General features: G+C 57.5%; 15 non-coding genes across 15 annotated transcripts in view; all 15 read left to right on the top strand.

The window, feature by feature from the left end:
* Positions 1 to 279: 279 nt before the first annotated feature.
* On the top strand, positions 280 to 398 carry LOC144540475 (5S ribosomal RNA). Its single transcript, XR_013505696.1, has one exon. It is a non-coding gene; the product is annotated as a 5S ribosomal RNA (ribosomal RNA).
* Positions 399 to 790: 392 nt separating this feature from the next.
* On the top strand, positions 791 to 909 carry LOC144540473 (5S ribosomal RNA). Its single transcript, XR_013505694.1, has one exon. It is a non-coding gene; the product is annotated as a 5S ribosomal RNA (ribosomal RNA).
* Positions 910 to 1,301: 392 nt separating this feature from the next.
* On the top strand, positions 1,302 to 1,420 carry LOC144540472 (5S ribosomal RNA). The gene has a single exon (XR_013505693.1). It is a non-coding gene; the product is annotated as a 5S ribosomal RNA (ribosomal RNA).
* A 392-nt stretch (positions 1,421 to 1,812) lies between these two features.
* Positions 1,813 to 1,931, top strand: LOC144540471 (5S ribosomal RNA). The gene has a single exon (XR_013505692.1). It is a non-coding gene; the product is annotated as a 5S ribosomal RNA (ribosomal RNA).
* Positions 1,932 to 2,323: 392 nt separating this feature from the next.
* LOC144540470 (5S ribosomal RNA) lies at positions 2,324 to 2,442 on the top strand. Its single transcript, XR_013505691.1, has one exon. It is a non-coding gene; the product is annotated as a 5S ribosomal RNA (ribosomal RNA).
* A 392-nt stretch (positions 2,443 to 2,834) lies between these two features.
* On the top strand, positions 2,835 to 2,953 carry LOC144541112 (5S ribosomal RNA). The gene has a single exon (XR_013506327.1). It is a non-coding gene; the product is annotated as a 5S ribosomal RNA (ribosomal RNA).
* Positions 2,954 to 3,345: 392 nt separating this feature from the next.
* LOC144540842 (5S ribosomal RNA) lies at positions 3,346 to 3,464 on the top strand. The gene has a single exon (XR_013506060.1). It is a non-coding gene; the product is annotated as a 5S ribosomal RNA (ribosomal RNA).
* A 392-nt stretch (positions 3,465 to 3,856) lies between these two features.
* On the top strand, positions 3,857 to 3,975 carry LOC144540469 (5S ribosomal RNA). The gene has a single exon (XR_013505690.1). It is a non-coding gene; the product is annotated as a 5S ribosomal RNA (ribosomal RNA).
* Positions 3,976 to 4,367: 392 nt separating this feature from the next.
* On the top strand, positions 4,368 to 4,486 carry LOC144540468 (5S ribosomal RNA). The gene has a single exon (XR_013505689.1). It is a non-coding gene; the product is annotated as a 5S ribosomal RNA (ribosomal RNA).
* A 392-nt stretch (positions 4,487 to 4,878) lies between these two features.
* LOC144541234 (5S ribosomal RNA) lies at positions 4,879 to 4,997 on the top strand. Its single transcript, XR_013506448.1, has one exon. It is a non-coding gene; the product is annotated as a 5S ribosomal RNA (ribosomal RNA).
* A 395-nt stretch (positions 4,998 to 5,392) lies between these two features.
* Positions 5,393 to 5,511, top strand: LOC144540467 (5S ribosomal RNA). The gene has a single exon (XR_013505688.1). It is a non-coding gene; the product is annotated as a 5S ribosomal RNA (ribosomal RNA).
* A 392-nt stretch (positions 5,512 to 5,903) lies between these two features.
* Positions 5,904 to 6,022, top strand: LOC144540952 (5S ribosomal RNA). The gene has a single exon (XR_013506169.1). It is a non-coding gene; the product is annotated as a 5S ribosomal RNA (ribosomal RNA).
* Positions 6,023 to 6,414: 392 nt separating this feature from the next.
* LOC144540466 (5S ribosomal RNA) lies at positions 6,415 to 6,533 on the top strand. Its single transcript, XR_013505687.1, has one exon. It is a non-coding gene; the product is annotated as a 5S ribosomal RNA (ribosomal RNA).
* A 392-nt stretch (positions 6,534 to 6,925) lies between these two features.
* LOC144540928 (5S ribosomal RNA) lies at positions 6,926 to 7,044 on the top strand. Its single transcript, XR_013506145.1, has one exon. It is a non-coding gene; the product is annotated as a 5S ribosomal RNA (ribosomal RNA).
* A 392-nt stretch (positions 7,045 to 7,436) lies between these two features.
* Positions 7,437 to 7,500, top strand: part of LOC144540465 (5S ribosomal RNA) — a 119-nt gene continuing 55 nt past the window's right edge. Inside the window, exon 1 of the ribosomal RNA XR_013505686.1 lies at positions 7,437 to 7,500. This exon is cut by the window's right edge and continues 55 nt beyond it. This is a non-coding gene — a ribosomal RNA (5S ribosomal RNA).

Genomic DNA, 7,500 nt, shown 5'->3' with positions numbered 1-7,500 from the left:
GGACGACATCACGTCCCGTGTGCCAGCAACAGCTGGCTTTCCCTCGGGGAGGCTGCAAACTTATCACAGCATGCATTTGTGTCCCTGCCGTCGCTGAACAGCGCAAATGTAGGGGAGAGAAAAGACTGCGGCCTTGCTCCCGGTGAGCACAACGGCTGAGGGCGTCAATGATAACAGAGGGCAGAGAAATAGGCCCATTTGGTGGCCGGTTTTCAAAGGGCCCTGCAGTAGGCACAGGCTAAGCCGTGTATAAAAGGCCTCCCTGCCGCCGCCTCAATTGCTTACGGCCATACCACTCTGAACACGCCCGATCTCGTCCGATCTCGGAAGCTAAGCAGGGTCGGGCCTGGTTAGTACTTGGATGGGAGACCGCCTGGGAATACCAGGTGCTGTAAGCTTTTTCATCTTTCTAGGCAGCAGAGGGCGCTGCTCCCTCTCCGGGGGAGACAGGGGGCCTCCAACAACAGTGCTGGCCAGCGGCAGTGCAGTCACTTTTGCAGAGGAAGTACAAGGACGACATCACGTCCCGTGTGCCAGCAACAGCTGGCTTTCCCTCGGGGAGGCTGCAAACTTATCACAGCATGCATTTGTGTCCCTGCCGTCGCTGAACAGCGCAAATGTAGGGGAGAGAAAAGACTGCGGCCTTGCTCCCGGTGAGCACAACGGCTGAGGGCGTCAATGATAACAGAGGGCAGAGAAATAGGCCCATTTGGTGGCCGGTTTTCAAAAGGCCCTGCAGTAGGCACAGGCTAAGCCGTGTATAAAAGGCCTCCCTGCCGCCGCCTCAATTGCTTACGGCCATACCACTCTGAACACGCCCGATCTCGTCCGATCTCGGAAGCTAAGCAGGGTCGGGCCTGGTTAGTACTTGGATGGGAGACCGCCTGGGAATACCAGGTGCTGTAAGCTTTTTCATCTTTCTAGGCAGCAGAGGGCGCTGCTCCCTCTCCGGGGGAGACAGGGGGCCTCCAACAACAGTGCTGGCCAGCGGCAGTGCAGTCACTTTTGCAGAGGAAGTACAAGGACGACATCACGTCCCGTGTGCCAGCAACAGCTGGCTTTCCCTCGGGGAGGCTGCAAACTTATCACAGCATGCATTTGTGTCCCTGCCGTCGCTGAACAGCGCAAATGTAGGGGAGAGAAAAGACTGCGGCCTTGCTCCCGGTGACCAAAACGGCTGAGGGCGTCAATGATAACAGAGGGCAGAGAAATAGGCCCATTTGGTGGCCGGTTTTCAAAAGGCCCTGCAGTAGGCACAGGCTAAGCCGTGTATAACAGGCCTCCCTGCCGCCGCCTCAATTGCTTACGGCCATACCACTCTGAACACGCCCGATCTCGTCCGATCTCGGAAGCTAAGCAGGGTCGGGCCTGGTTAGTACTTGGATGGGAGACCGCCTGGGAATACCAGGTGCTGTAAGCTTTTTCATCTTTCTAGGCAGCAGAGGGCGCTGCTCCCTCTCCGGGGGAGACAGGGGGCCTCCAACAACAGTGCTGGCCAGCGGCAGTGCAGTCACTTTTGCAGAGGAAGTACAAGGACGACATCACGTCCCGTGTGCCAGCAACAGCTGGCTTTCCCTCGGGGAGGCTGCAAACTTATCACAGCATGCATTTGTGTCCCTGCCGTCGCTGAACAGCGCAAATGTAGGGGAGAGAAAAGACTGCGGCCTTGCTCCCGGTGAGCAAAACGGCTGAGGGCGTCAATGATAACAGAGGGCAGAGAAATAGGCCCATTTGGTGGCCGGTTTTCAAAAGGCCCTGCAGTAGGCACAGGCTAAGCCGTGTATAACAGGCCTCCCTGCCGCCGCCTCAATTGCTTACGGCCATACCACTCTGAACACGCCCGATCTCGTCCGATCTCGGAAGCTAAGCAGGGTCGGGCCTGGTTAGTACTTGGATGGGAGACCGCCTGGGAATACCAGGTGCTGTAAGCTTTTTCATCTTTCTAGGCAGCAGAGGGCGCTGCTCCCTCTCCGGGGGAGACAGGGGGCCTCCAACAACAGTGCTGGCCAGCGGCAGTGCAGTCACTTTTGCAGAGGAAGTACAAGGACGACATCACGTCCCGTGTGCCAGCAACAGCTGGCTTTCCCTCGGGGAGGCTGCAAACTTATCACAGCATGCATTTGTGTCCCTGCCGTCGCTGAACAGCGCAAATGTAGGGGAGAGAAAAGACTGCGGCCTTGCTCCCGGTGAGCACAACGGCTGAGGGCGTCAATGATAACAGAGGGCAGAGAAATAGGCCCATTTGGTGGCCGGTTTTCAAAAGGCCCTGCAGTAGGCACAGGCTAAGCCGTGTATAAAAGGCCTCCCTGCCGCCGCCTCAATTGCTTACGGCCATACCACTCTGAACACGCCCGATCTCGTCCGATCTCGGAAGCTAAGCAGGGTCGGGCCTGGTTAGTACTTGGATGGGAGACCGCCTGGGAATACCAGGTGCTGTAAGCTTTTTCATCTTTCTAGGCAGCAGAGGGCGCTGCTCCCTCTCCGGGGGAGACAGGGGGCCTCCAACAACAGTGCTGGCCAGCGGCAGTGCAGTCACTTTTGCAGAGGAAGTACAAGGACGACATTACGTCCCATGTGCCAGCAACAGCTGGCTTTCCCTCGGGGAGGCTGCAAACTTATCACAGCATGCATTTGTGTCCCTGCCGTCGCTGAACAGCGCAAATGTAGGGGAGAGAAAAGACTGCGGCCTTGCTCCCGGTGAGCACAACGGCTGAGGGCGTCAATGATAATAGAGGGCAGAGAAATAGGCCCATTTGGTGGCCGGTTTTCAAAGGGCCCTGCAGTAGGCACAGGCTAAGCCGTGTATAAAAGGCCTCCCTGCCGCCGCCTCAATTGCTTACGGCCATACCACTCTGAACACGCCCGATCTCGTCCGATCTCGGAAGCTAAGCAGGGTCGGGCCTGGTTAGTGCTTGGATGGGAGACCGCCTGGGAATACCAGGTGCTGTAAGCTTTTTCATCTTTCTAGGCAGCAGAGGGCGCTGCTCCCTCTCCGGGGGAGACAGGGGGCCTCCAACAACAGTGCTGGCCAGCGGCAGTGCAGTCACTTTTGCAGAGGAAGTACAAGGACGACATCACGTCCCGTGTGCCAGCAACAGCTGGCTTTCCCTCGGGGAGGCTGCAAACTTATCACAGCATGCATTTGTGTCCCTGCCGTCGCTGAACAGCGCAAATGTAGGGGAGAGAAAAGACTGCGGCCTTGCTCCCGGTGAGCACAACGGCTGAGGGCGTCAATGATAACAGAGGGCAGAGAAATAGGCCCATTTGGTGGCCGGTTTTCAAAGGGCCCTGCAGTAGGCACAGGCTAAGCCGTGTATAAAAGGCCTCCCTGCCGCCGCCTCAATTGCTTACGGCCATACCACTCTGAACACGCCCGATCTCGTCAGATCTCGGAAGCTAAGCAGGGTCGGGCCTGGTTAGTACTTGGATGGGAGACCGCCTGGGAATACCAGGTGCTGTAAGCTTTTTCATCTTTCTAGGCAGCAGAGGGCGCTGCTCCCTCTCCGGGGGAGACAGGGGGCCTCCAACAACAGTGCTGGCCAGCGGCAGTGCAGTCACTTTTGCAGAGGAAGTACAAGGACGACATCACGTCCCGTGTGCCAGCAACAGCTGGCTTTCCCTCGGGGAGGCTGCAAACTTATCACAGCATGCATTTGTGTCCCTGCCGTCGCTGAACAGCGCAAATGTAGGGGAGAGAAAAGACTGCGGCCTTGCTCCCGGTGAGCACAACGGCTGAGGGCGTCAATGATAATAGAGGGCAGAGAAATAGGCCCATTTGGTGGCCGGTTTTCAAAAGGCCCTGCAGTAGGCACAGGCTAAGCCGTGTATAAAAGGCCTCCCTGCCGCCGCCTCAATTGCTTACGGCCATACCACTCTGAACACGCCCGATCTCGTCCGATCTCGGAAGCTAAGCAGGGTCGGGCCTGGTTAGTACTTGGATGGGAGACCGCCTGGGAATACCAGGTGCTGTAAGCTTTTTCATCTTTCTAGGCAGCAGAGGGCGCTGCTCCCTCTCCGGGGGAGACAGGGGGCCTCCAACAACAGTGCTGGCCAGCGGCAGTGCAGTCACTTTTGCAGAGGAAGTACAAGGACGACATCACGTCCCGTGTGCCAGCAACAGCTGGCTTTCCCTCGGGGTTGCTGCAAACTTATCACAGCATGCATTTGTGTCCCTGCCGTCGCTGAACAGCGCAAATGTAGGGGAGAGAAAAGACTGCGGCCTTGCTCCCGGTGAGCACAACGGCTGAGGGCGTCAATGATAACAGAGGGCAGAGAAATAGGCCCATTTGGTGGCCGGTTTTCAAAAGGCCCTGCAGTAGGCACAGGCTAAGCCGTGTATAAAAGGCCTCCCTGCCGCCGCCTCAATTGCTTACGGCCATACCACTCTGAACACGCCCGATCTCGTCCGATCTCGGAAGCTAAGCAGGGTCGGGCCTGGTTAGTACTTGGATGGGAGACCGCCTGGGAATACCAGGTGCTGTAAGCTTTTTCATCTTTCTAGGCAGCAGAGGGCGCTGCTCCCTCTCCGGGGGAGACAGGGGGCCTCCAACAACAGTGCTGGCCAGCGGCAGTGCAGTCACTTTTGCAGAGTAAGTACAAGGACGACATTACGTCCCATGTGCCAGCAACAGCTGGCTTTCCCTCGGGGAGGCTGCAAACTTATCACAGCATGCATTTGTGTCCCTGCCGTCGCTGAACAGCGCAAATGTAGGGGAGAGAAAAGACTGCGGCCTTGCTCCCGGTGAGCACAACGGCTGAGGGCGTCAATGATAATAGAGGGCAGAGAAATAGGCCCATTTGGTGGCCGGTTTTCAAAGGGCCCTGCAGTAGGCACAGGCTAAGCCGTGTATAAAAGGCCTCCCTGCCGCCGCCTCAATTGCTTACGGCCATACCACTCTGAACACGCCCGATCTCGTCCGATCTTGGAAGCTAAGCAGGGTCGGGCCTGGTTAGTGCTTGGATGGGAGACCGCCTGGGAATACCAGGTGCTGTAAGCTTTTTCATCTTTCTAGGCAGCAGAGGGCGCTGCTCCCTCTCCGGGGGAGACAGGGGGCCTCCAACAACAGTGCTGGCCAGCGGCAGTGCAGTCACTTTTGCAGAGGAAGTACAAGGACGACATCACGTCCCGTGTGCCAGCAACAGCTGGCTTTCCCTCGGGGAGGCTGCAAACTTATCACAGCATGCATTTGTGTCCCTGCCGTCGCTGAACAGCGCAAATGTAGGGGAGAGAAAAGACTGCGGCCTTGCTCCCGGTGAGCACAACGGCTGAGGGCGTCAATGATAACAGAGGGCAGAGAAATAGGCCCATTTGGTGGCCGGTTTTCAAAGGGCCCTGCAGTAGGCACAGGCTAAGCCGTGTATAAAAGGCCTCCCTGCCGCCGCCGCCTCAATTGCTTACGGCCATACCACTCTGAACACGCCCGATCTCGTCCGATCTCGGAAGCTAAGCAGGGTCGGGCCTGGTTAGTACTTGGATGGGAGACCGCCTGGGAATACCAGGTGCTGTAAGCTTTTTCATCTTTCTAGGCAGCAGAGGGCGCTGCTCCCTCTCCGGGGGAGACAGGGGGCCTCCAACAACAGTGCTGGCCAGCGGCAGTGCAGTCACTTTTGCAGAGGAAGTACAAGGACGACATCACGTCCCGTGTGCCAGCAACAGCTGGCTTTCCCTCGGGGAGGCTGCAAACTTATCACAGCATGCATTTGTGTCCCTGCCGTCGCTGAACAGCGCAAATGTAGGGGAGAGAAAAGACTGCGGCCTTGCTCCCGGTGAGCACAACGGCTGAGGGCGTCAATGATAACAGAGGGCAGAGAAATAGGCCCATTTGGTGGCCGGTTTTCAAAGGGCCCTGCAGTAGGCACAGGCTAAGCCGTGTATAAAAGGCCTCCCTGCCGCCGCCTCAATTTCTTACGGCCATACCACTCTGAACACGCCCGATCTCGTCCGATCTCGGAAGCTAAGCAGGGTCGGGCCTGGTTAGTACTTGGATGGGAGACCGCCTGGGAATACCAGGTGCTGTAAGCTTTTTCATCTTTCTAGGCAGCAGAGGGCGCTGCTCCCTCTCCGGGGGAGACAGGGGGCCTCCAACAACAGTGCTGGCCAGCGGCAGTGCAGTCACTTTTGCAGAGGAAGTACAAGGACGACATCACGTCCCGTGTGCCAGCAACAGCTGGCTTTCCCTCGGGGAGGCTGCAAACTTATCACAGCATGCATTTGTGTCCCTGCCGTCGCTGAACAGCGCAAATGTAGGGGAGAGAAAAGACTGCGGCCTTGCTCCCGGTGAGCACAACGGCTGAGGGCGTCAATGATAATAGAGGGCAGAGAAATAGGCCCATTTGGTGGCCGGTTTTCAAAAGGCCCTGCAGTAGGCACAGGCTAAGCCGTGTATAAAAGGCCTCCCTGCCGCCGCCTCAATTGCTTACGGCCATACCACTCTGAACACGCCCGATCTCGTCCGATCTCGGAAGCTAAGCAGGGTCGGGCCTGGTTAGTACTTGGATGGGAGACCGCCTGGGAATACCAGGTGCTGTAAGCTTTTTCATCTTTCTAGGCAGCAGAGGGCGCTGCTCCCTCTCCGGGGGAGACAGGGGGCCTCCAACAACAGTGCTGGCCAGCGGCAGTGCAGTCACTTTTGCAGAGGAAGTACAAGGACGACATCACGTCCCGTGTGCCAGCAACAGCTGGCTTTCCCTCGGGGAGGCTGCAAACTTATCACAGCATGCATTTGTGTCCCTGCCGTCGCTGAACAGCGCAAATGTAGGGGAGAGAAAAGACTGCGGCCTTGCTCCCGGTGAGCACAACGGCTGAGGGCGTCAATGATAACAGAGGGCAGAGAAATAGGCCCATTTGGTGGCCGGTTTTCAAAAGGCCCTGCAGTAGGCACAGGCTAAGCCGTGTATAAAAGGCCTCCCTGCCGCTGCCTCAATTGCTTACGGCCATACCACTCTGAACACGCCTGATCTCGTCCGATCTCGGAAGCTAAGCAGGGTCGGGCCTGGTTAGTACTTGGATGGGAGACCGCCTGGGAATACCAGGTGCTGTAAGCTTTTTCATCTTTCTAGGCAGCAGAGGGCGCTGCTCCCTCTCCGGGGGAGACAGGGGGCCTCCAACAACAGTGCTGGCCAGCGGCAGTGCAGTCACTTTTGCAGAGGAAGTACAAGGACGACATCACGTCCCGTGTGCCAGCAACAGCTGGCTTTCCCTCGGGGAGGCTGCAAACTTATCACAGCATGCATTTGTGTCCCTGCCGTCGCTGAACAGCGCAAATGTAGGGGAGAGAAAAGACTGCGGCCTTGCTCCCGGTGAGCACAACGGCTGAGGGCGTCAATGATAACAGAGGGCAGAGAAATAGGCCCATTTGGTGGCCGGTTTTCAAAAGGCCCTGCAGTAGGCACAGGCTAAGCCGTGTATAAAAGGCCTCCCTGCCGCCGCCTCAATTGCTTACGGCCATACCACTCTGAACACGCCCGATCTCGTCCGATCTCGGAAGCTAAGCAGGGTCG

This window comes from Centroberyx gerrardi, chromosome 10, assembly GCF_048128805.1.
Source record: "Centroberyx gerrardi isolate f3 chromosome 10, fCenGer3.hap1.cur.20231027, whole genome shotgun sequence".
Classification (NCBI taxonomy): Eukaryota; Metazoa; Chordata; class Actinopteri; order Beryciformes; family Berycidae; genus Centroberyx; species Centroberyx gerrardi.
The sequence above is the reverse complement of the archived record's forward strand: the minus strand, read 5'-3'. Positions and strand labels throughout refer to the sequence as shown.